Raw genomic sequence first — 23741 nt, 5'->3', positions numbered from 1 at the left:
TCGCGTTTCATTAATGAAGGAGGGACTCTGAAAGTCACAAGTCTATTTTTATAGGGCAATCGGGCGGCCTTTACTATTCTTAAATGGCCTGCAGTCGGCCCTCACTATTCTTAGAGAGCCATCAGCCGGCTATGTTTTATTGTTCCCATTACTAAAGAGTGGGTCTCCTACACTGTTATTGCATATGCAGCGAGTGGCAGGGCTGCCCAAAATTTGGAAGCACCCCAATACCACTTTGAAAATGTGGATGCACCCCAATATCCCTTTCAAGAGACTTAGAGGAGGGCCTCCTGAAAACAATGTTCCCATTATTAGGAAGTAGGTCTCCCATTGTGTTTGCCTATGCAGTGAATGCATGGGTTTCCAAAAATTTGGAGGCACTCCAATGCCCTTTGGAAGAGACATGGAGGTCAGAGGGCCTCCTGAAAACAATGTTCCCATTATTAGAAAGTGGGTCTTCCATTGTGTTTGCCTATGCAGTGAATACAAGGGTTGCCAAAAATTGGGAGGCACTCCAATGCCCCTTGGAAGAGACGTGGATGAGGATCTCCTGAAAAAAAATATTCCCATTATTAGGAAGAGGGTCTCCCATTGTGTTTGCCTATGCAGTGAATGCAAGGGTTGCCAAAAATTGGAAGGCACTCCAATGCCCCTTGGAAGAGACGTGGAGGAGGGCCTCATAAAAAATGTTCCCATTAGAAAGGATCGGGTCTCCTATACTTGTAATGCCCATGCACTAAGTATGTGAGCTGACAAACATTTACACCTGGGGGGTATACATGAACATACTGTATAAAATTTTGTTTTACGGACATTATAAACACCCTTTAAAAAAATTATGTGGGTGTTGCATAACGGACCATGGTCACCCTGGTGATATGGTGGTGGAGGATGAGGATGAGGAGAAGGAGGAGGACAAGAGCAAATAACCAAAATCAGGAAGCATATACCCATGTGTGGGTGTGAAGAGGTGCATGGGAATACACCTCCCAAAAAAAGACGCTGGATTTGAGTTTATGTTACGCTGCTATCATTCGGTGGTGTTGAGAAGTCTGGCCCAATCCAGCCCTTGTTCATTTTTATAAGAGTCAGCCTGTCAGCATTTTCAGTTAACAGGTGGATGCGCTTATCAGTTATAATTCCACCAGCGGCACTAAAATCCCGCTCTCGTAAAACGCTGGTGGCAGGGCAGGCCAGGACTTACAAGGCGTAGAGAGCCAGTTCATTCCACGTATCCAGCTTGGATACCCAATAATTATAAGGGACAAAGAAATCATGGAGGACGTTGATACGGTCGGCAAGGTACTCCCTCAGTATCTTCCCAAACTTTGCACTCCTTGTGAGAGTACACCGCGCCTCAGGGCTTGTGCGATGGGAGGGGCTGAGAAAATTCTCCCAGAACTTTGACAGTGTTCCCCTGCCTCTGCTGGATTGGAGTTGTGTCTCACTCGCCTGTACTCCTTGGTTGTCCAATGAACTGTGACCTCTGCTGCCAGCATTTTCAGATGGGAATTTTTTTAATAGTTCCGCAACAAGGGCCTTCTGGTAATGCCCCATTTTTTTAGATCTGTCCACCTCAGGAATAAGAGATATAAAGTTCTACTTGTAGCGTGGGTCTAGAAGTGTCACCAACCAGTAATGACTGTCACCCAAAATTTTGAGAATGCGAGGGTCATGGGTAAGGCAGTGTAACATAAACTCAGCCATGCGCGCCAGACTACAAAGAGGCAAGACTTCCGTGTCCTCACCAAGAGGATGACTGACCATGCTCTCCTCCTCCTCCTTCTCTCTGTTCTCTGGCCATCCAAGCTGAACAGAAGGTATGACAGTTGTGCAGGTAGCACCGTCTATAGCGCATGAAACTAGCTCCTCTTCTTCCTCCTCCTCTTCCTCATTGTCACCCAATCCACGTTGGAATGAGATGAGGCTGGGCTGTGTGGAATCACCCTGTATGGTTCCTTGCTCCATCTCATCGTGCTCCTTCTGCAATGCATCCTCTTTGATTGTGAGCAGAGCGCATTTCAGAAGACAGAGAAGAAGGATGGTGACGGTAATTATGGCGTCATCACCACTCACCATCTTTGTGGAGTCCTCAAAGTTTTGGAGGATGGTACATATGTCTGACATCCATGTCCACTCCAGAGGTCTTATGTATGGAGTCTGAACTGAATACCGATGACCTTGTTGATGATGGTACTCAACAACTGCTCTCTTCTGCTCACAAATCCTTCCCAACATCTGCAGTGTAGAGTTCCAATGCGTGGGGACATCACACACCAGTCAGTGAGCCGGAAGCTACAAACGCTGCTGAAACAACCAGACTCGGGAAGACCTAACAGTTGTACTGGCAACTTCCTTCGTGTTGGTGATACGGGGAACGGTTGCCTGCCTTCTGTCAGTGGCCACCACACTGCTTCTTCCTGCCTGTTGGGGTGCTCTGCCTCCCTCCCCCTGTGTGCTGCTGTCCTCACTCTGCATGTCCTCCTGTCAGGTTGGGTCAGTTACTATATCATCCACCACCTTGTCTTCCAGTTCCGCACCCTGGTCCTCCTCCTGACTTTCTGGCAATTGTGTCTCATCATCGTCCACCTCTTGGGACACTTTCCTACCGTCACCTTCATGTGACCGTGGCTGCTCAAATATTTGGGCATTGCTACAAGCGATCTCCTCTTGCCCCACTTCAAATGGACCAGGTGAGAGGCCCGAATCTATAAATGGAAAAGTGAACAGCTCGTCAGAGTGTCCAAGTGTGGGATCAGTTGTCTCCGGGCACTTGGCATGGTGGGAGGAAGGAGGATCAGGGTGAGTAATATGTGGTCCAGACTCACGGCTACTGAGACTTGACCGTGTGGAAGACCGGGAGGTGGTGGTGGCTAAGTTACTGGAAGCATTATCCGCTATCCAACCAACAACATTTTGACACTACTCTGGGTTCAATAGTGGTGTGCTGCGGTCCCCTAGGAATTGGGACAGGAAGGTTGGGCGAGAAGATGTGGGTTTTTCTTGTGGCACAATTTCAGCTTGCCCACGGCCTCGACCTCGGCCTCTGCTTGCACCATCACCATCACGTCCAGTTCCCCGTCCCTTGCCACGCGCCTTGCCCATTTTAAATGGAGGACAATATCTTCCTCACTCACTACAAATGGCTGAATTTGGAGCGAACTTATATGTAATCCGTGTGATGGAGAAACCACAGTTTTAAATACCTGGCCTGTAGGTAACTATTTTGAACAGCAAACCGGTGCCAAAAACTTTGCTGACACACTGAAAAACAATTAGAATGGAGGCCAGAAACGGCAGAATTTTCAGAAAACATATACGTGATCCGTGTGACGGACAAACCACAGTTTTAAATACCTGGCCTATAGGTAACTATTTTGAACAGCAAACCGGTGCCAAAAACTTTGCTGATACACTGAAAAAATAATTGAATGGAGGCCAAAGCTGGCAGTATTTTCAGCGCAATTATATGTGATCCGTGTGACGGACAAAATACAGTTTTAAATACCTGGCCTGTAGGTAGCTATTTTGAACAGCAAACCGGTGCCAAAAACTTTGCTGACACACTGAAAAAAATTATAATGGAGACCAGAAATGGCAGAATTTTCAGAAAACATTTATGTGACCCGTGTGACGGACAAACCACAGTTTTAAATACCTGGCCAGTAGGTAACTATTTTGAACAGCAAACCGGTGCCAAAAACTTTGCTGATACATTGAAAAAAAATTTGAATGGAGGCCAAAAATGGCAGTATTTTCAGTGAAATTATATGTGATCCGTGTGACGGACAAACCACAGTTTTAAATAGCTGGATTTTTATCGCTGTAATATGGAAAGGACCTGGCTGTATTCTGCAGTGCCAACAAGCAAATGGCTCAGAAAAACGGTGTTCTCTGGATTGCTTTTTAAGCAAATAATGAGGATTAAGATCCAAAAATATTATTCCTGGCCCCTGAGACCTGGGCCTTGGTCTATAAATATCTAACAGCAGCAGAAGGCAGAACTGGAATGGAGCCTCTGGTGCTATATGCACTGCAGTCTGCTATATACACTGCCTGCCTGCCTATATACAATGACTGCCTGATATCTCTGAAGATGGATTAGTCTTCAGAAGGACTGTTTATTGAGATGGATGTGTAATGTACTTGTTTTCTCACTACACTACCTAATTGTAAGGCGGCAGTGTTCACGCCGTACAGTAACTGAGGCAGTGATCCAAGCAAGTCCAACATAAACAGCTTTATTCAGCAACTCACGGGTAAACAGAAAAGTCCTCCGGTTCACAGCCGGGTTAACACGAGTCCTTAAACAACGGTTGCCGTGGGCAATGGCTGCGCCGGGCCGCTCAGAGCCGCTCAGAACCTGACAGGTGCAGAGCCTTCCCAGGCGTGGGTTCAGCCACACTCAATCCTGTTGAGCTTTCCTGCTAAGCTCCTAGCAGGTTCCAATACAGAACAACACTAATCCTTAGTGCAGGGTTTTTAAAGGACCTGTGGCAAGAGCCACTGGAAAACCCGGGTTGGAGGGAGGAGGCCGCCCCACTGCCTTCCTGTAGCCTCCCCCAAGAAATGAATGCCCTGCTGGGTTTTACTTATTCTGCCTTAGCCAGATAGCCTGACCAGGTCAATGCTCACCTTGTTTCCTGCATTGCAGCAGCAGGTGAGTTTGTGACTGCAATGCACTCCAATGGATTTAATAGGTCTCTGTACACATTCTGGTGGATATATAATGTCCCTCGTATATGATCCCGGTCACTGACTCACATACCCCCCCCTTCTGTTCAAACTTGTGGGGTTGAACATTTGGCACTATTCAGGGTGCCCCGGACAGGGCATCCGCGTTTGCCTGAGACTTCCCAGGGCGATGTTCTACAGAGAAACTGAAATTTTACAGTGACAGGAACCACTTAGTGACTCGCGCATTCCTCTCCTTGGCATTTCTCATCCATAACAAGGGTGAGTGGTCCGTCACCAAGCGAAAATGACGCCCGAGTAAATAATAACGTAGCGATTCCAAGGCCCACTTAATAGCCAAACATTCTCTACCACGCTATCGTTTTTCTCTGCCGGGACAAGTTTTCTGCTCAAGTAGGTGACCGGGTGCTCTTCACCATTCACTTTTTGTGACAATGCTGCCCCTAGGCCTACCTCCGAAGCGTCTGTCTGTACAATGAAGCTTTCCTTGAAGTTGGGGCTGATGAGGACCGGCTGTCCACACAGGGCCAACTTCATGGACTGAAAGGCTTCTTCTGCCTGAGGGTTCCACCGAACCATTACCGATTTTTTTCCGTTTGAGATCGGTCAGGGCCACCATTCTCCCAGCAAAATTAGGTATAAACCTGGGGTAATACCCAAGGATGCCAAGGAACGCCCTCACCTGCTTTGTACTTGATGGTTTAGGCCAATTTTTTATGGCCTCAACTTTATTGATTTGAGGCTTGATAACTCCTTGGCCAATCACATACCCCAAATATCGGGCTTCCTCTAGCCCTATCGCACATTTTTTTGGGTTTGTCGATAACCCCGCGGCTCTGAGAGAATCCAGCACTGCTTGTACCTGGGATAGATACGTATGCCAGTCGGTGCTAAAGATGATAATATCATCTAGATACGCGGACGCGTACTCCTGATGAGGCTTGAGCACTATGTACATCAACCCCTGGAATGTAGCCAGGGCTCCATGTAACCCAAAAGGTAAGACCACATAGTGATATAGACCCTCCGGAGTTATGAAGGCGGTCTTTTCCTTCGCCGATTTCGTGAGAGGTACCTGCCAGTAACCCTTGGTGAGATCGAGCGTGGTAAAGTACTGGGCCTACCCCAGTCTCTCAATCAGCTCTTCCACCATGGGCATTGGATAAAGGTCAAATTTCGACACTTCATTTAATTTCCGGAAATCGTTACAGAAGCGTAACGATCTGTCTGATTTCGGAATCAGTACAATGGGGCTAGCCCACTCACTCCGTGATTCCTCGATGATGCCTAACTGGAGCATTTGTTTTACCTCAGCCATGATGGCTTGCCTCCGGGCTTCGGGTGCCCGGTAAGGTCTCATTCGCACCCTTACCCCAGGTTCGGTAACAATGTCATGTTGGAGAACTGTAGTCTTACCCGGTAGCTCTGAGAACACGTCGGTATTCTGCTGCACCAGTGAACGAGCCTTCCGTTGCTGCTGTTTAGTGAGAGCATCACTTATCCTGGCCTCTCCCCCGGACGCATCCCTGGCTGAAGGTAGAGAACTCTCTGGTGATATGCCCGGAGTGACGTCTGTAACTAAACACTCTCGATCTTTCCAAGGTTTTAGCAGCTTTACATGATAAAGCTGCTCAGGTTTCCTCCTTCCGGGCAGATACACCCGGTAATTTACCTCTCCCACCTTTTCTCGAACCTCATATGGCCCTTGCCACTTGGCCATGAGCTTACTCTCCGCTGTGGGTACCAGTACTAACACCCGATCGCCCTTGTTAAAAGACCTGACCATGACTCTTTTATTATATGTGCGCCTCTGGGCTGCCTGGGCATCTAACAGATGTTCTTTCACGATGGGCATGACCGCCTCAATCCGGTCCTGCATACTAGCCACGTGTTCAATTATACTCCTATGTGGACTCGTCTCTTGTTCCCACGTCTTTTTGGCTACGTCCAACAGATCCCTAGGGTGTCTGCCATACAACTCAAAGGGAGAGAACCCTGTGGAAGCTTGGGTTACCTCACGGATGCCGAACATCAAATAGGGTAGCAACATGTCCCAATCCCTTCCATCCTTAGAAACCACCTTTTTTAACATGGGCTTGAGGGTTTTATTGAACCGTTCTACTAGCTCATCGGTTTGATGGTGGTACACCAAGGTGCGCAATTGATTAATTTTAAGCAGTTTGCACAGTTCCCTTGTCACTTTGGACATAAAAGGGGTCCCTTGATCCGTCAGGATCTCTTTAGGTAGTCCAAGGCGACAGAACATGGCAAACAGCTCCCGTGCAATCAGTTTTGCCGGGGTGCGGAATAGCGGTATAGCATAGTCGACGACCCCCAGTATGTGTTGGTGGCCACGAGCGGATTTTACAATGGGCCTTACCAAGTCCATTGCAATCCGTTCAAAAGGTACCTCTGGGCTACGGAAACTTGTGGTGGGTGGGGCCAACTGACATTCGGGGCAGGATTCGCAGTACTTTTGGACCTCCGTGTAAATCCCCGCCCAAAAGAACCGCTGCAAGATACGCTCTTGCGTCTTTTTAACCCGTAAGTGTCCACCCAGCAGGTGTGTGTGTGCCCGAGTCAGAGTGGGATCCTGTAGCTGAGCTGTCCCAAATGTGCCCTGAGACACTTCCAGCTCGGGGATTGATGGGGTCTCCTCGACCTCTCCTGCCAGCACCTCTAGGGGAAACCTATCGAGGTCACACTCTGTCCATAGGTTGTACACCCCTACGGCAGTTACCCCTGACTCGGGTTCGTCGGGTACAGCACCTGTAACACATTTTACCGGGGGAGAGTGGATTTTGTTTTTCCACAGAGTCCAGAACAGGGGCAAGTCTCTTCCCAACACAGTCCCATAGGGAAGAGTTTTTACCACCCCCACCACATGTTCTATGTCTCCACATGGTGTGGACAAAACTACCTCCACGGTTGGGTACTCTCAGAGGTCCCCATGGATACACACAACCCCGACTGTCCGTCCACTGGGGTTGTCTCCTGCCACCAGTGACCCATGTACCAAAGTCACTAGGCTCCCCGAATCTAGGAGGGCCTCCGTGGGGTACCCATTAACCAGTACATGGCACAGTTGAGGTTCACTGTCCAGGGGGTCGGCACTCACAGTGCAGACGGTCTGGGCGTACATTGAGACCCGGCGGTTATATCCACAGTCCATGGGTTCCGTAGTCAGTGGGCAGTTAGCAACCACATGTCCCAGCCGCTGACACCGCCAGTACCTAATGGTGGAGGTACTGTTAGGTCTTATGACCGTTTGGGAGGGAACAGGTCTCCTGCCACTCTCATTCTGGGGTACCCTTTCAGCACGGGTACGGTGCTGACTGTCCTCAGCAGAGGGACTTGACCCCTTTCCCGGTTCCTGGGTTGGCAGGGATCGGTGTGACAGCCGCGAGGGGGCAGAGTCCTGGATAAAGTCCTGAGTGGCCGAGTAGCACTCGATCAGGCTGACTACCTAGTCGAGGGTGCCGGGGTCCCCTTGCCCCACCCAGCGTTGGATAGCAGCTGGCAGAGTACTTACCAGCCAGTCAAGCCCCACCCTCTCCACCATCTGGGCTGGAGACAAAGTCTCAGGCTGGAGCCACCTCTTTACCAGCTGCAGGAGGTCATAAGCCTGAGACCGGGCGTGTCGGGTCTCCACATAGACCCATGAAAATACACGCTGAGCCATCACATATGTATTGACCCCCAGTCGGGCAGGGATCTCACCTTTGAGCCTCTGGTAGTCCTGGGCGTTCTCCCGACTGAGGTCGAAGTAGGCCTTTTGGGCATCACCGACCAGAAACAGAGCCACCACTTCTGCCCACTGGACGGCTGGTAGGTTTTCCCGCTCTGCTGTGCACTCATAAATGGTCAGGAAGGCTTCCACATCGTTTTCCGGTCCCATCTTCCTCAACGCTGAGCGAACCTTGTCCCGGGCCTCGCGACGTTCTGGGGCTGGTGCCGTCGGCGTCTCCCGCAGGGCAGCAATCTGTTGCAGCAAGAGTTCATTGTTTTTTGTTGCTGCTGGTACAGTAGCTGCTGCTGATTATGCTGCTGTTCCCGCTTCTGCTGTTGCCGCTGAGACTGCAGCTGCTGCTGCTGGGTAAGTACCAGCTGCTTTAACAGCTCCTCCATTTTGTCCACGGGGTGGGGCTGAAAGGTGGCAGGAAGGATTGTGCTCATGCAGCTGCCGGTGGGGTATGCCTCAGTCACTATACCCACATTCTCCACCAAGCTGTAAGGCAGCGGTATTCACACCGTACAGTGACTGAGGCAGTGACCAAAGCAAGTCCAACATAAACAGCTTTATTCAGCAACTCACGGGTAAACAGAAAAGTTGTCTGGTTCGCAGCCGGGTTAACACGAGTCCTTAAACAACGGTTGCTGTGGGCAATGGCCGCTCAGAGCCTGACAGGTGCAGAGCCTTCCCAGGCATGGGTTCAGCCACACTCAATCCTGCTGAGCTTTCCTGCCAAGCTCCTAGCAGGTTCCAATACAGAACAACACTAATCGTTAGTGCAGGGTTTTCAAAGGACCTGTGGCAAGAGCCACTTGAAAACCCGGGTTGGAGGGAGGAGGCCGCCCCACTGCCTTCCTGTAGTCTCCCCCTAAAAATGAAGGCCCTGCTGGGTTTTACTTAATCTGCCAGATAGCCTGACCAGGTCAATGCACACCTTCATTCCTGCATTGCAGCCACAGGTGAGTTTGTGACTGCAATGCACTCCAATGGATTTAATAGGTCTCTGTACACATTCTCGGGGATATTTAACGTCCCTCGTATACGATCTCGGTCACTGCCTCACATAATACACAACCAAATCTCTCCGTAGCTCAGCAGCACCTCTCCCTACGCTGCCTGATTGCGGAGTAGACTGACGAGCACAGCGGCGCCAGGTCTGATATAGACCTGATAACGCTATGCGACCAGCCAATCACTGTAATGCCACAACCAACATGGCTGCGGCATTACAGTGAGTGGCAGGCAATCCCTGCATGTTGATTGGTCCTCTAAAGAGCGCCAAACATGCAGGGAGGGGACCCGAGCATCCGCCTGAGCATCTCGCAAGTACTCGGCGAGCTCCGAGCATCTCGAGGACTGAGGTGCTCTGGCGAGTACCGAGTACTTGTGAGTATGCTCGCTCATCACTAATAATGATCCTAAACACAAAATCCACAATAGACTACCTCAAAAGGAGCAAGCTGGCAGTTTTACAAAGGCCTGCACAGTGCCCTGATCTGAACATCATTGAAAATCTGTGGCTAGACCTCAAAATAGCAGCGCATGCAAGATGACCTAGGAATCTCACAGAACTGGAAGAAATTTCCAAGGAAGAATGGATGAAAATCCCTCAAACAAGAATTGAAAGACTCTTGTCTGGCTACAAAAAGCATTTACAAGCTGTGATACTTTTAAAAGGGGATGCTACTAGGTACTAACCATGCAGGGTGCCCAAACTTTTCAAACTTTTGTATCGACCCATTTTCCTTTTTCTAATTTTAAAAATGTATAAGATGAAAAAAAAAAAAAAAAAAAAAAAAAAAAAAATATATATATATATATATATATATATATATATATATATATATACACAGTTAGGTCCATATATATTTGGACAGAGACAACATTTTTATAATTTTGGTTCTAGACATTACCACAATGAATTTTAAACAAAACAATTCAGATGCAGTTGAAGTTCAGACTTTCAGCTTTCATTTGAGTGTACCCACATTAAAACTGGATGAAGGGCTTAGGAGTTTCAGTTCCTTAACATGTGCCACCCTGTTTTTAAAGGGACCCAAAGTAATTGGACAGATTAAATAATTGTAAATAAAATGTTCATTTCTAGTACTTGGTTGAAAACCCTTTGTTGGCAATGACTGCCTGAAGTCTTGAACTCATGGACATCACCAGACGCTGTGTTTCCTCCTTTTTGATGCTCTGCCAGGCCTTCACTGTGGTGGTTTTCAGTTGCTGTTTGTTTGTGGGCCTTTCTGTCTGAAGTTTAGTCTTTAACAAGTGAAATGCATGCTCAATTAGGTTGAGATCAGGTGACTGACTTGGCCATTCAAAAATATTCCACTTCTTTGCTTTAATAAACTCCTGGATTGCTTTGGCTTTATGTTTTGGGTCATTGTCCATCTGTAGTATGAAACGACGACCAATCAGTTTGGCTGCATTTGGCTGGATCTGAGCACACAGTATGGCTCTGAATACATCAGAATTCATTCGGCTGCTTCTGTCCTGTGTCACATCATCAATAAACACTAGTGACCCAGTGCCACTGGCACCCATGCATGCCCAAGCCATCACACTGCCTCCGCCGTGTTTTACAGATGATGTGGTATGCTTTGGATCATGAGCTGTACCACGCCTTCGCCATACTTTTCTCTTTCCATCATTCTGGTAGAGGTTGATCTTGGTTTCATCCGTCCAAAGAATGTTCTTCCAGAACTGTGCTGGTTTTTTTAGATGTTTTTTTAGCAAAGTCCAGTCTAGCCTTTTTCTTCTTGATGCTTATGAGTGACTTGCACCGTGCAGTTAACCCTCTGTATTTACTTTCATGCAGTCTTCTCTTTATGGTAGATTTAGATATTGATACGCCTACCTCCTGGAGAGTGTTGTTCACTTGGTTGGCTGTTGTGAAGGGGTTTCTCTTCACCATGGAGATTATTCTGCGATCATCCACCACTGTTGTCTTCATTGGGCGCCCAGGTCTTTTTGCATTGATGAGTTCACCAATGCTTTCTTTCTTTCTCAGGATGTACCAAACTGTAGATTTTGCAACTCCTAATTTGTAGCAGTTTCTCGGATGTTTTTTTTTCTGTTTTTGCAGCTTAAGGATGGCTTGTTTCACCTGCATGGAGAGCTCCTTTGACCGCATGTTTACTTCACAGCAAAATCTTCCAAATGCAAGCACCACACCTCAAATCAACTCCAGGCCTTTTATCTGCTTAATTGAGAATGATATAACGAAGGGATTGCCCACACCTGTCCATGAAATAGCCTTGGAGTCAATTGTCCAATTACTTTTGGTCCCTTTAAAAACAGGGTGGCACATGTTAAGGAGCTGAAACTCCTAAACCCTTCATCCAATTTTAATGTGGATACCCTCAAATGAAAGCTGAAAGTCTGAACTTCAACTGAATCTGAATTGTTTTGTTTAAAATTCATTGTGGTAATGTCTAGAACCAAAATTCGAAAAATGTTGTCTCTGTCCAAATATATATGGACCTAACTGTATATATATATATATATATATATATATATATATATATATATATATATATATATTTTTGTGCCTAAAATACAAAGCAAATGTGTCATCTTTAACTTTAGGCTTTTTAGAGATAATTTCATCTTCAACTTGCTATACTGTTCACTATAACAGTAATTTTGACCAGGGTTGCCTAAACTTTTACATGCCACTGTATAGGAACAGGGATTCACACTACTGCAATGCTTGATAAAGACCAATGACAAACACCTATAAAAAGACACTAAATCAAACTTATAGAGTGGATATTACACTATAATAACCTACAAAAAAAATTAATAGCCACTAGAAAATAATTACAAATCCAATTTTATTAACATATTATATATTCATAAGATAAGGCGAAATGTATGCTGGAGTCCTGGAGTCTCTATTCTTTTGGTTATTCTCTCCTTATATATGTTTACATTTGACATCTGTATTGAACTATTGTTATGTTTTTTTATCAGGATATATTGTATACATTTAGTTTTTGACTTGCTTACTATTATACCTTATCTTTGTCTATAATATATATCCAATGTACAGCCACTACACCTAGTTTTTAATACAATTATGACTGTTTACATTATTGCCGTATCTGATATGTTTTCTATGAACTTTCTTTTGCGCGACGCTCCCAAATATTTTAATGTAATTTTTATCAATATTTAATAAAATGTAATTTGTAGTTATTTTCTGAGTGGCAATTCATTTTTTCTAGGTTATTTTAAAGATCAATGATGGTTGAACTGTTGTATGAGTACAGATGGAAAAAAAATTTTTTTTTGGAACTAATATGGAATGCTGTGGATCTTCTTTTCTGTTATATCCATTGCGAATGTCCAATGGACTAGGACTGCTGCACCGCTGTGCATTTACTTACTTTATATTTACATTGAACTATTTTATATCATACTTTGTATTTGCTTAGAAGAGTCCTACTATCATTTTTAATTTTTAATATACAGAAATACAGGATCCACCATTCACAAGAGGTGATGATCAAATATCACTTCCTCCGCTGCCCTGCATAAAGATCTTTACAAAGCTCATTGTCAGAGCATAGATTCCTGTTTGCCTTCTGGTCATCCTAGGCGAATTGGGTGAGATTGTGACATTTTTATGAGCACTGGCACCACGAGCACTTTAATAATGTTATTTGAATTATTGTGGATTTGAGTTTTTAACTATATTTATTAAAAGTTACAGTACAGACCAAAAGTTTGGACACACCTTCTCATTTAAAGATTTTTCTGTATTTTCATGACTTTGAAAATTGTACATTCACACTGAAGGCATCAAAACTATGAATTAACACATGTGGAATTATATACTTAACAAAAATGTGTGAAACAACTGAAAATATGTCTTATATTCTAGATTCTTCAAAGTAGCCACCTTTTGCTTTGATGACTGCTTTGCACACTCTTGGCCTTCTCTTGAGGAGCTTCAAGAGGTAGTCACCGGAAATGGTCTTCCAACAATCTTGAAGGAGTTCCCAGAGATGCTTAGCACTTGTTGGCCCTTTTGCCTTCACTCTGCGGTCCAGCTCACCCCAAACCATCGCGATTGGGTTCAGGTCTGGTGACTGTGGAGGCCAGGTCATCCGGTGTAGCACCCCATCACTCTCCTTCTTGGTCAAATAGCCGTTACACAGCCTGGAGGTGTGTTTGGGGTCATTGTCCTGTTGAAAAATAAATGATAGTCCAACTAAACGCAAACCGGATGGAATAGCATGCCGCTGCAAGATGCTGTGGTAGCCATGCTGGTTCATTATGCCTTCAACTTTGAATAAATCCTAAACAGTGTCACCAGCAAAGCACCCCCACACCATCACACCTCCTCCTCCATGCTTCACGGTGGGAACCAGGCATGTAGAGTCCATCCGTTCACCTTTTCTGCGTCGCACAAAGACACGGTGGTTGGAACCAAAGATCTCAAATTTGGACTCATACCAAAGCACAGATTTCCACTGGTCTAATGCCCATTCCTTGTGTTCTTTAGCCCAAACAAGTCTCTTCTGCTTGTTGCCTGTCCTTAGCAGTGGTTTCCTAGCAGATATTTTACCATGAAGGCCTGCTGCACAAAGTCTCCTCTTAACAGTTGTTGTAGAGATGTGTCTGCTGCTAGAACTCTGTGTGGCATTGACCTGGTCTCTAATCTGAGCTGCTGTTAACCTGCGATTTCTGAGGCTGGTGACTTGGATAAACTTAAGCTCAGAAGCAGAGGTGACTCTTGGTCTTCCTTTTCTGGGGCGGTACTCATATGAGCCAGTTTCTTTGTAGTGCTTGATGGTTTTTGCAACTGCACTTGGGGACACTTTCAAAGTTTGCCCAATTTTTCGGTCTGACTGACCTTCATTTCTTAAAGTAATGATGGCCACTCATTTTTCTTTACTTAGCTGCTTTTTTCTTGCCATTATACAAATTCTAACAGTCTATTCAGTAGGTCTATCAGCTGTGTATCCACCAGACTTTGTGCACAACACAATTGATGGTCCCAACCCCATTTATAAGGCAAGAAATCCCACTTATTAAACCTGACAGGGCACACCTGTGAAGTGAAAACCATTTCAGGTGACTACCTCTTGAAGCTCATCAAGAGAATGCCAAGAGTGTGCAAAGCAGTCATCAAAGTAAAAGGTGGCTACTTTGAAGAACGTAGAATATAAGACATATTTTCAGCTGTTTCACACTTTTTTGTTAAGTATATAATTCCACATGTGTTAATTCATAGTTTTGATGCCTTCAGTGTGAATGTACAATTTTCATAGTCATGAAAATACAGAAAAATCTTTAAATGAGAAGGTGTGTCCAAACTTTTGGTCTGTACTGTACAATAATAAGCATTATTCCAACACCCCCACTCAACAACTGCTTATCCTGTTAATCCCATAGTGGTTCTGAATTCTTCAAATTTGGCTCTTGGCAGTGGCTTTGTTATAATATTAGCTATCATCTGGTCAGTCCTGCAATAAATTAACTCAATTATGCCACATTCTATCAAATCACGCAGATGATGATGTTTAACATCAATGTGTTTGATTTGTGTATTGATCTTTTCACTGCATGAAACTTTAATGCATCCTTGGTTGTCTTCATAAATCACCCTCAGTTACCAAGATCGCCTAACAATTGGTTTAACCAAATGACCTCTTGACTTGCATGGGCTGCAGACACATACTCTGTGTCTGTAGATGACAAAGCTACAGACACCTGTTTTCTGCTAGACCAAGAAGTTGAATTATATCCAAGCTTGAACAAATATCTGCTTGTCGATTTACGATCACTGAAGTCACCAGCCAAGTCAACATCCACATGGCCTGTGAGTTTTAAATATGCTGTTGCAGATATCCTTAAATTTATGTCTTGAGCCTCTTTAAAATCTCAAAGAACTTTTTTAACGGCATTCCAGTCTTTTTGGTGCGTTTTTTCCACATATCTGCAGAGAAATCCAATTGTTGCTGCAATATCCATTCAAGTCATAGTTGCTATGTATAGAAGTGCCCCCACTGCCTGTCTGTATTTATCATTGTTAAGTAACAGATCATCTTCTCCTTCCAACTTTAAGTAGGATGGTTTCATTGGGGTTGATATATCTTTGGCTTCTGACATTCCAAACTGATTCAGAACCGAATTGATTTTTGCACTTTGGTTTAGAAGAAAACTTCCAACTTTTTCTCTTCGGACCTGGATTCCTAGAAAATATGTCACAATTCCAAGGTCTTTTGTTTTAAAATGCTGATTCAGAATTTTAGTCATCTTTGCAATTTCTGTTTCCTCTTGATGAATCATAATCACATCGTCTATATGTAAGAAAATATACATTCACTTTCGTCTGTACATTTTGTGTATAAACACGGATCTGCTTGAGCTCTTTTAAATCCTTCTTCGTATAAGACTTTGTTCATTTTGGTGTTCTATGCTCTTGCCAATTGCTTTTGCGACTAATCTTGCTTTAAATCTGTGATCATTGCCTTCAGAGCCATACTAGGTCTTAAAAACCCATTTACATTTGATTGCAATTCTTACCTTGTAGTAGTTTGGTGAGTTTCCAGGAGTTTGAGTACTCACTGGACTACAAACATTCGTGTGTATTAAATCCAGAAGTTGTTCTGATTTTGAAGTACAATTCTTAGGAAAGGATTTTCTTGACATTTTCCCTTTAAGACAGCCAGTACATTTCATTGTCTGGTTACACAGATTGACTGTAATACAATCATCAAGTTGTTTTCTAACTAACTTTCTTACTGCTTTGGGGTCGCTATGTGCAAAACGCCTATGCCATACATGAATACAATTCCTGTGCTGTTCATGTTTAGCCGTGTATACACTTTCCTTGCATTTTAGCTGATTCAACTCATCTTTGATTTTTCCTTCTGCTAGTGTGTGACCTTCTTTTGGGGTGACACAGCTGTCATATTAAATGTAACTTAATTTCCTTGTCTTGGGAGTTTCTTCACAGATAACAGATTGCTTTCAAGACAAGAGACATAGAGCACGTCCTTTACTGGGATCTTTTTGCTTAGTGTTGGGGAGACTTGACTATTAATGTAATCATCTCCTATTCCCTCTGAATTCATATACTGACCATTAGCCAAGATCACTTTCTCTTACTTACTTTGGTCAAGCTTAGAGAAAAAGCTTCTGTCATTAGTCATATGACTAGTTGCCCTAGAGTCTATAAACCATGCACACTTTGATGAACTTGCATTAAGGCTGTGTGCCCACAATGTGTTTTTCAAGCGTTTATGCTGCGGAATTTCCGCAGCGTAAACGCTTGGGAAACGCTTGGTAAACCTTCCCCCATGGTCTCCAATGCAATTCCGCACTTTCAATGCCCATGCTGCGGATTTTTCCGCAGCGTTTATGCTGCGCTCAAAAATCCACAGCATGTCCATTAATTTTGCGGAAGCGCTGCGTTTTCGCCGCCATTGACTTGCATTTGAACTCGCCAATTCCGCAAGACTGCATCTGTACTTGGTTAATTGGCGCGTTCTAATGTGCGGATGGTACCCGGGTGTGGAGGACAGGAGACTCTCCTCCACACCCAGGTACCATTAAAAGCTGTAAAAAAATAAATAAAATAAAAAATAAAGATAATATTCACCTTCCGACGGCCCCCGGACTCCTACTCTGTGCTTGCGGGCAGATCGCGGGCAGATCTGTAGGACCTGCGCTGACATCACAGTCATGTGATGGCAGGTCCTTCAGTACAGAGCACCGCGATCTGCCGGCAGCCAGAAACGAGCGCAGCAAGTCTCGGGGGCCATCAGAAGGTAAGTATAGCTTTATTTTTTTATTTTTAACCATTCTCTCAAGTCACACTATATAAATCCATGCTGTTTGCATGGATTTATATAGTGTGACCTAGTTGTCAAGCGCTTTCCAAATGATGCTAAAATCGCTTGGAAAGCTCTTGACACCCGCATGCGGAAATGCCAGTGAAGAACGCTTCATTTCCGCATGTCCCTGGCAGGAAAAACGCATGTACAATCCGCATGTACAATCCGCATGTACAATCCGCATTCATTTTTTCTGCCAGGGAGATGCAGAAACGCTCAGGACAAAATCCTGAGCATTTCTGCATCGTGGGCACATAGCCTAACAGTAAATGCATCTTCAGTACGTGAAGTTTCATATTCTTCAGTAAAGGCACTTTTAACCCTTTGAATATTGAATATTTTTCTCTCAGATGATTCATTCTAGCTTTCCAGACTCTGCAGTCAGCCTTTAGGTTCCATGATTTCTTGGAGACAAAACACTCACATGTTTCCTTTAAATTACTTTTAATTTGGGTAGATCTTGGGTTTTTAAATCGGGTTCTGCTTTCGATACCCCACTGCTTCTTACACTTTCTGTCTTTCGGTTACACTCATCTACAAGCTTTTCTCTGACATACTCCAATGTTAAGTCATAATCTGGGCATGCAACTAGTGCAGTTACAAATGTGTAATAGCTTTCTGGTAGATCGCTTTGTAGTAGTGGATTAACATGGAAATCTTTTAGATGTTCCTCGAGGCCCCGCAGGCTCACCACAATTTCTAGAGTATTTCTTATGTAATTCTCCATATCTTGGTCCTTATTTAGCTTAGAGTGGCACAGATTTCTCCTTAAATAGAGCTTATTGCTGATATTTATCCTTTCATGCTCATTCTGCAGTTGTTCCCACATTTCTTTTGCAGTTTCACATTTACATACATGTACAATCTGATCACCATCTATACTGAAGGAGATAGTACTTTGTGCTTTTTGATCCTTCTCTACCCAGTCTTTTGGTAGTGGGTCAGGCCTAGACTCCTGTGTGCATTTCCAAGTTCCTTCTCTTATCAGCATAATCTTTACTTTGAATTCTCAAGATTGGTAGTTCTGGTTAGTCAGATTAGGCACTGTGAATTATACAGAGTTGCTGCTGGCAGCTATCTTTGCTTCTTCTTCTTACATAGTTACATAGGTTGAATAAAGACGCAGGTCCATCAAGTTCAACCTTCCTCTACCAATTGTACATTTTGTCACTAAAACTTGTTCTCTCTCCTCTGGGCTGTTCTCTGGGTTTCTGAGATTCTGGGTTCCTAGGTATCTGGGAATATAACCTGTTGTCAGCGAATTAATCTCTGTACTGTCCAGCCGTTCAACAGTGAATGAATATTTAGGAACAAAGATAACACAGCTTACAACTGGTATTTCTCATAGCTTAGGAAGGATCTTAGCATCTTGTCTGTCAGCTTGCAAAGTGAAAGTAAAACTGTGCTCCAGCTACACACACACTGAACAAGAACTTCCTGTTTTTTTGGGGGGGTTATCAGTGCTTTATTGGTAATATAAAACTATTACTGGTGACTGAAACTTACGCACTATTAAACTGTAGTAAATAGTAGTTGCTGCAATATATACAATAATAAGCATTATTCCAACAATTCCATAAGCATCTCCAGTCGGTTGTTTCCTATAGTCCACAAGGTTACTGTAAATTATGTCTCTAAATACTGTAAAAAAGAAGCTCAGACATGATGGTCATATTACAGTGGCATAACCTTGGTTATCAGTGCTCAGAGAAAGACATTTATTGCACTTTACAACTCAGTAATAATCCCCTTGAGTGTCCCTTTGAAAGAATTAATGCTCTTGCCCAAGTGCCCCATTTAGAAATTATTAATGCCACTATGTTGCCTCCATTATAGTAATGATGTCCCCTTACTGGCCCTCCAAAAGTAATAATAACTTCTTTATGCCACTCCTCACAAAAAATATAGAATATACTCACCTAATCCCCATGAATTTTATTCTCCTTTTTATACAAAGCAAGCCAGCAAGGCGATGGTAAAGTCTTGTAGGCCGTAGGCAGAGTAGAGAGTGGTGGGGTAGGGATCTTTTGACTCCTTGCTCTACCAAAGGATCCAACTATATTGATATCATGGTGCTTGCCAGGAGATCAGGTGCACTCGGCCAAAAGTATGGAGCATATATGTAATGCCGCTAGGGATAGCGTTGCTACGAATGAATTTTGCTAAGAATTTTGCACCCAGTGCATGCGCCCCTGTGGCTCCACCTCAAAACTACACCACTATGATCCCATAATGAAATCTACCATCACAGCAACAAATTTATAGTCACAAAATAAAATAGGGGATTTTTCTTTAAACTCAATAAGCTGTCGGGTGTTTGTGATTCACTTTTCCATTGTTATATGTCACTAGAGTTTTGGAAGCCATCAGTCATTTCTGGTTATCTTTCCAGTTTACATCAAATATCATACAAGGAGTTGACTCAAACACTGTGCTTGACAGCTTTTCTAAAAAACTTAGATTAACAATGAATAGTAGGATGGCGATATCAGTAAACAGTGGCATGACGTAAAGATTAAGGTAAGACCAACTACTTTTTTCAAGTTGTAGACCTTTACTAATGTGTTTTACTGCAGTCAAGGAGTATAAAATGAAATCCATGAAACCAGGGGCCCATATATGTATATTTTTTTAAATATAAAATATAATAACACATAGGCAAGGGTCACACCAACCTATTTTCTCTAATCCAAAAGAATCAGGCTGATTTTGATAATCACACTCTGATCAAACTCTAATTAAAGCTTGATCAGAGTGTAAGCATAGTGTGATCTGATTTTCTCAGATGAGGAGAAGATGGAAAAAAATTCTCGATCTTTTCCATTCTGTAAGTCTATAAAAATTGTACTTCACTCAGATGTTATCTGAGTGCAGTCCAATGTTTTCCACCGACTCATTGACTTGCATGGCCAAGTGTGATCCTAATCGGCTCCAACTTGGCATGCTGAAATTTTTTCCTTAGACCAGCTTGATCCCATGAAAAAATCGATGATGTGCACGGCCTCATAAAATAACATTAGTCCAAGTGTAGTAGATGGTCTGCCCCCCTGACACTCTAAAGGGTTATTTGTGTATTCCTGAAGATAGAACTCCTTAGGGCTCCACTTTGGCCTGGATAGGGTTAACTGTAGCGGCCGGCCCAGTAGAGGGAGGGGAAACTGGGTGTAAGGGTCAAGTGCATGAAGTGACAGTAGCCAGTTGTTGAGCAGTGTAACTGAGAAGTAACCAGCAGCAGGCTCTAATTAAGGGCTGCTAGGGACGACATGGGCCTAGAATCCCGGGCAGTGGATTGCCAGAGAACCCCTCCGCACAAATCCCCTTTGCTGGCCTGGGAACCTCAAGTTAGATGTCGAGGCTTGGGGGGCACATTCTGTCTGTGAGGCTGCAGAAGAAGATATAGGACTCAAATTCTTAGAAGCGGAGTGAGATGGGATCCAGAAATACTGCCAGAGGAGGCGACGAATCCCTAGGGCTAGAGAAGACAGCACAAGGGATGCTCTACCTAGAACGGGAACAAGGGCTGAAGTTGTCTCCGGTACCTGTGGGAAAGATAACAACCCTTTGGGCCTTATCCTTTATACCTGCCTGTAAATACTGTAAATACTGCCAGACACCAAGTAAAGGTTTATTTGTTTTTATGAACCTTGTGTCCCCTGGATTGATTGCTGCCCTGGTTCCAGAAGAAGATATCCTGGAGTCAGAAGAGGACTGCGGTCCAGAAGTAAGTGGGAAGCACCACATACACAGCAGCACACCAGAAAGGGTGCGCACTTTGTCTGCGGGGTGCCAAAATGAGTGGAAGCAACATCTTGCCCACGACTACCTCGCTTGGGCACCTTACATAAGTATGATCCAATGTTTTGTCGGATCACAAGCCCTTAAATGTGAATGAGGCTGAACTGCAGAACCAGACACAGCAAGTGATCATGAGTACCCTTGTTTACGGAAGAAACCAGCCATGTTTTTTTTAATCTCATGCAAATACTTTAACAAATATAATGCCCACCACACTATGGACATTATGCTAATTACATTCGGCTCAAACTCTTTCAGAGTGCCGACTAATTGTGATCCGATTTTCTCGCATGTGAGAATCGCTGCACTGGTGCGGAGAACATGGAGAATGTAATTTATCCATCTTCTCCATTGTCTCTGTGCAGTCCAATGGTTCACATGCACCAATAGACTTGAATTGGTGCGCATGGTCCAATTATTTAATGCACTTGCAGCATGCTGCGATTGTTTTCTCCTGCCGAATTGGCACAAGAAAAGAATTGCTTATCTGCACTACCCCATAGTATAACATTGGGCCGAGTGCTATCCGATAAAATATCAGATAGCACTCAGCCGTGTTATACGCTAGTGCGAGCAAACCCTTAATGTGAGTGTTGTCAAAACCTGTATGTCTCTTAGTCGTCTTGGTCATTGTAGTTTCAGTATTAGCTCTGAGAAGTACTACCAATTACCTTTCCACTGTTTCTATTTACATGAAGCTTAACTTGTCAAAGACATAGAACTTTTCTCCATTCATCAAGAAATACCCACCCTCATCCAATATAAACATATTTTTCCCAGCTGTTGTGACATGGTATAGCACAATTTATTAGTGAATGGAAATGTAGACAGTAAAGTATATTTCATTGTCATTCTCATTTAACCATTGGGAGTTTTTCTGAGATAAGCTGTTCCATAAGATGCTGCCAAATTCTTCAACTGGAGTGTATACCATGTTGCTGAATCTGACGTGGACTTCTGATCAGGTGAGTATTGTTTGTTGCTGGTAATGGGGTAGTCTGAATTCTAGAAAAAAATATTAAAACATCAGGGAAGGTTTTAAAATAATGAAATGAGTTATACGCATTTGATCTAACCCTTGTGTCTTCAGGACAAACGCCACTGAGAAAAAAAATTCCATTGTTTCACATTTTACAGCAACTTGACCATTAAGAGTTGTACTGTAATTGACTGCAGAGGAAACATATGTTTTCAGATACATTCAATGAAGTCCATTTCCATCCAACTGTCTCCTGTAGCCAAGCACAGACGTCAGCTGTCAGATAACAAAAAAAAACAGAATGTCATCTTTATTCACTGCAAAACTAAGTTTTAAAAAAAAAAAAAAAATTCAAATTTTAAAAGATGCACTCACCTCTATATGAAAATTTAAAGTGTTTCAGTACGTGGCAGTTTTGGAAGTGTGCAGAATTATCAGAAATTACAGACTAACAGATGTGTACATAAATATCATACCAAAACATGCATGTACACTCATATATTCACATGGAGACACATACAGGTGCTTCTCACAAAATTAGAATATCATCAAAAAGTTAATTTATTTCAGTTCTTCAATACAAAAAGTGAAACTCCTATATTATAGAGTCATTACAAACAGAGTGATCTATTTCACATGTTTATTTCTGTTAATGTTGATGATTATGGCTTACAGCCAATGAAAACGCAAAAGTCATTATCTCAGTAAATTAGAATAATTTACAAAAAAACACCTGCAAAGGCTTTCTACGCATTTGCAAAGGTCCCTTAGTCTGTTTCAGTAGGCTCAACAATCATGGGGAAGACTGCTGACTTGACAGATGTCCAGAAGGCAGTCATTGACACACTCCACAAGGAGGGTAAGCCACAAAAGTTCATTGCTAAAGAAGCTGGCTATTCACAGAGTGCTGTATCCAAGCATATTAATGGAAGGTTGAGTGGAGGGAAGTGTGGTAGAAAAAGGTGCAGAAGCAACCGGGATAACCGCAGGCTTAAAAGGATTGCTAAGAAAAGGCCATTAAAAAATTTGGGTGAGATTCACAAGAAGTGGACTGCTGCTGGAGTCATTGCTTCAAGTGGCACCACACACAAACGTATCCAGGACATGGGCTACAAGTGTCGCATTCCTTGTGTCAAGCCACTCATGACCAATAGACAACGCCAGAAGCGTCTTACCTGGGCCAAGGAGAAAAAGACCTTGTCTGTTGCTCAGTGGTCCAAGGTGGTGTTTTCAGATGAAAGTAAATTTTGCATATCATTTGGAAATCAAGTGTGGAGGAAGAGTGGAGAGGCCACAATCCAAGCTGCTTGAGGTGTAGTGTGAAGTTTGCACAATCAGTGATGGTTTGGGGAGCCATGTCATCTGCTGGTGTAGGTCCACTGTGTTTCATCAAGACCAAAGTCAGCGCAGCCATCTACCAGGAAATTTTAGAGCACTTCATGCTTCCCCCTGCTGACAAGCTTTTTAGAGATGGAAATTTAATTCTCCAGCAGGACTTGGCACCTGTCCACACTGCCAATAGTACCAATACCTGGTTTAAAAACAACAGTATCACTGTGCTTGATTGACCAGCAAACTCACCTGACCTTAACCCCACAGAGAATCTATGGGGTATTGTCAAGAAGAAGATGAGAGACACCAGACCTAACAATGCAGACGAACTGAAGGCTGCTATCAA

General features: G+C 43.7%; 1 long non-coding RNA gene across 1 annotated transcript in view; it reads right to left on the bottom strand.

Moving 5' to 3' along the window:
- Positions 1-22032: 22032 nt before the first annotated feature.
- LOC141174070 (uncharacterized) overlaps positions 22033-23741 on the bottom strand; it is a 231895-nt gene continuing 230186 nt past the window's right edge. Inside the window, exon 3 of the long non-coding RNA XR_012252765.1 lies at positions 22033-22089. This is a non-coding gene — a long non-coding RNA (uncharacterized lncRNA). The remainder of the gene's footprint in view (positions 22090-23741) is intronic.

Source organism: Phyllobates terribilis, unplaced genomic scaffold (genome assembly GCF_046119375.1).
Source record: "Phyllobates terribilis strain yellow unplaced genomic scaffold, ASM4611937v1 Scaffold_13__5_contigs__length_258822181, whole genome shotgun sequence".
Classification (NCBI taxonomy): domain Eukaryota; kingdom Metazoa; phylum Chordata; class Amphibia; order Anura; family Dendrobatidae; genus Phyllobates; species Phyllobates terribilis.
The sequence above is the reverse complement of the archived record's forward strand: the minus strand, read 5'-3'. Positions and strand labels throughout refer to the sequence as shown.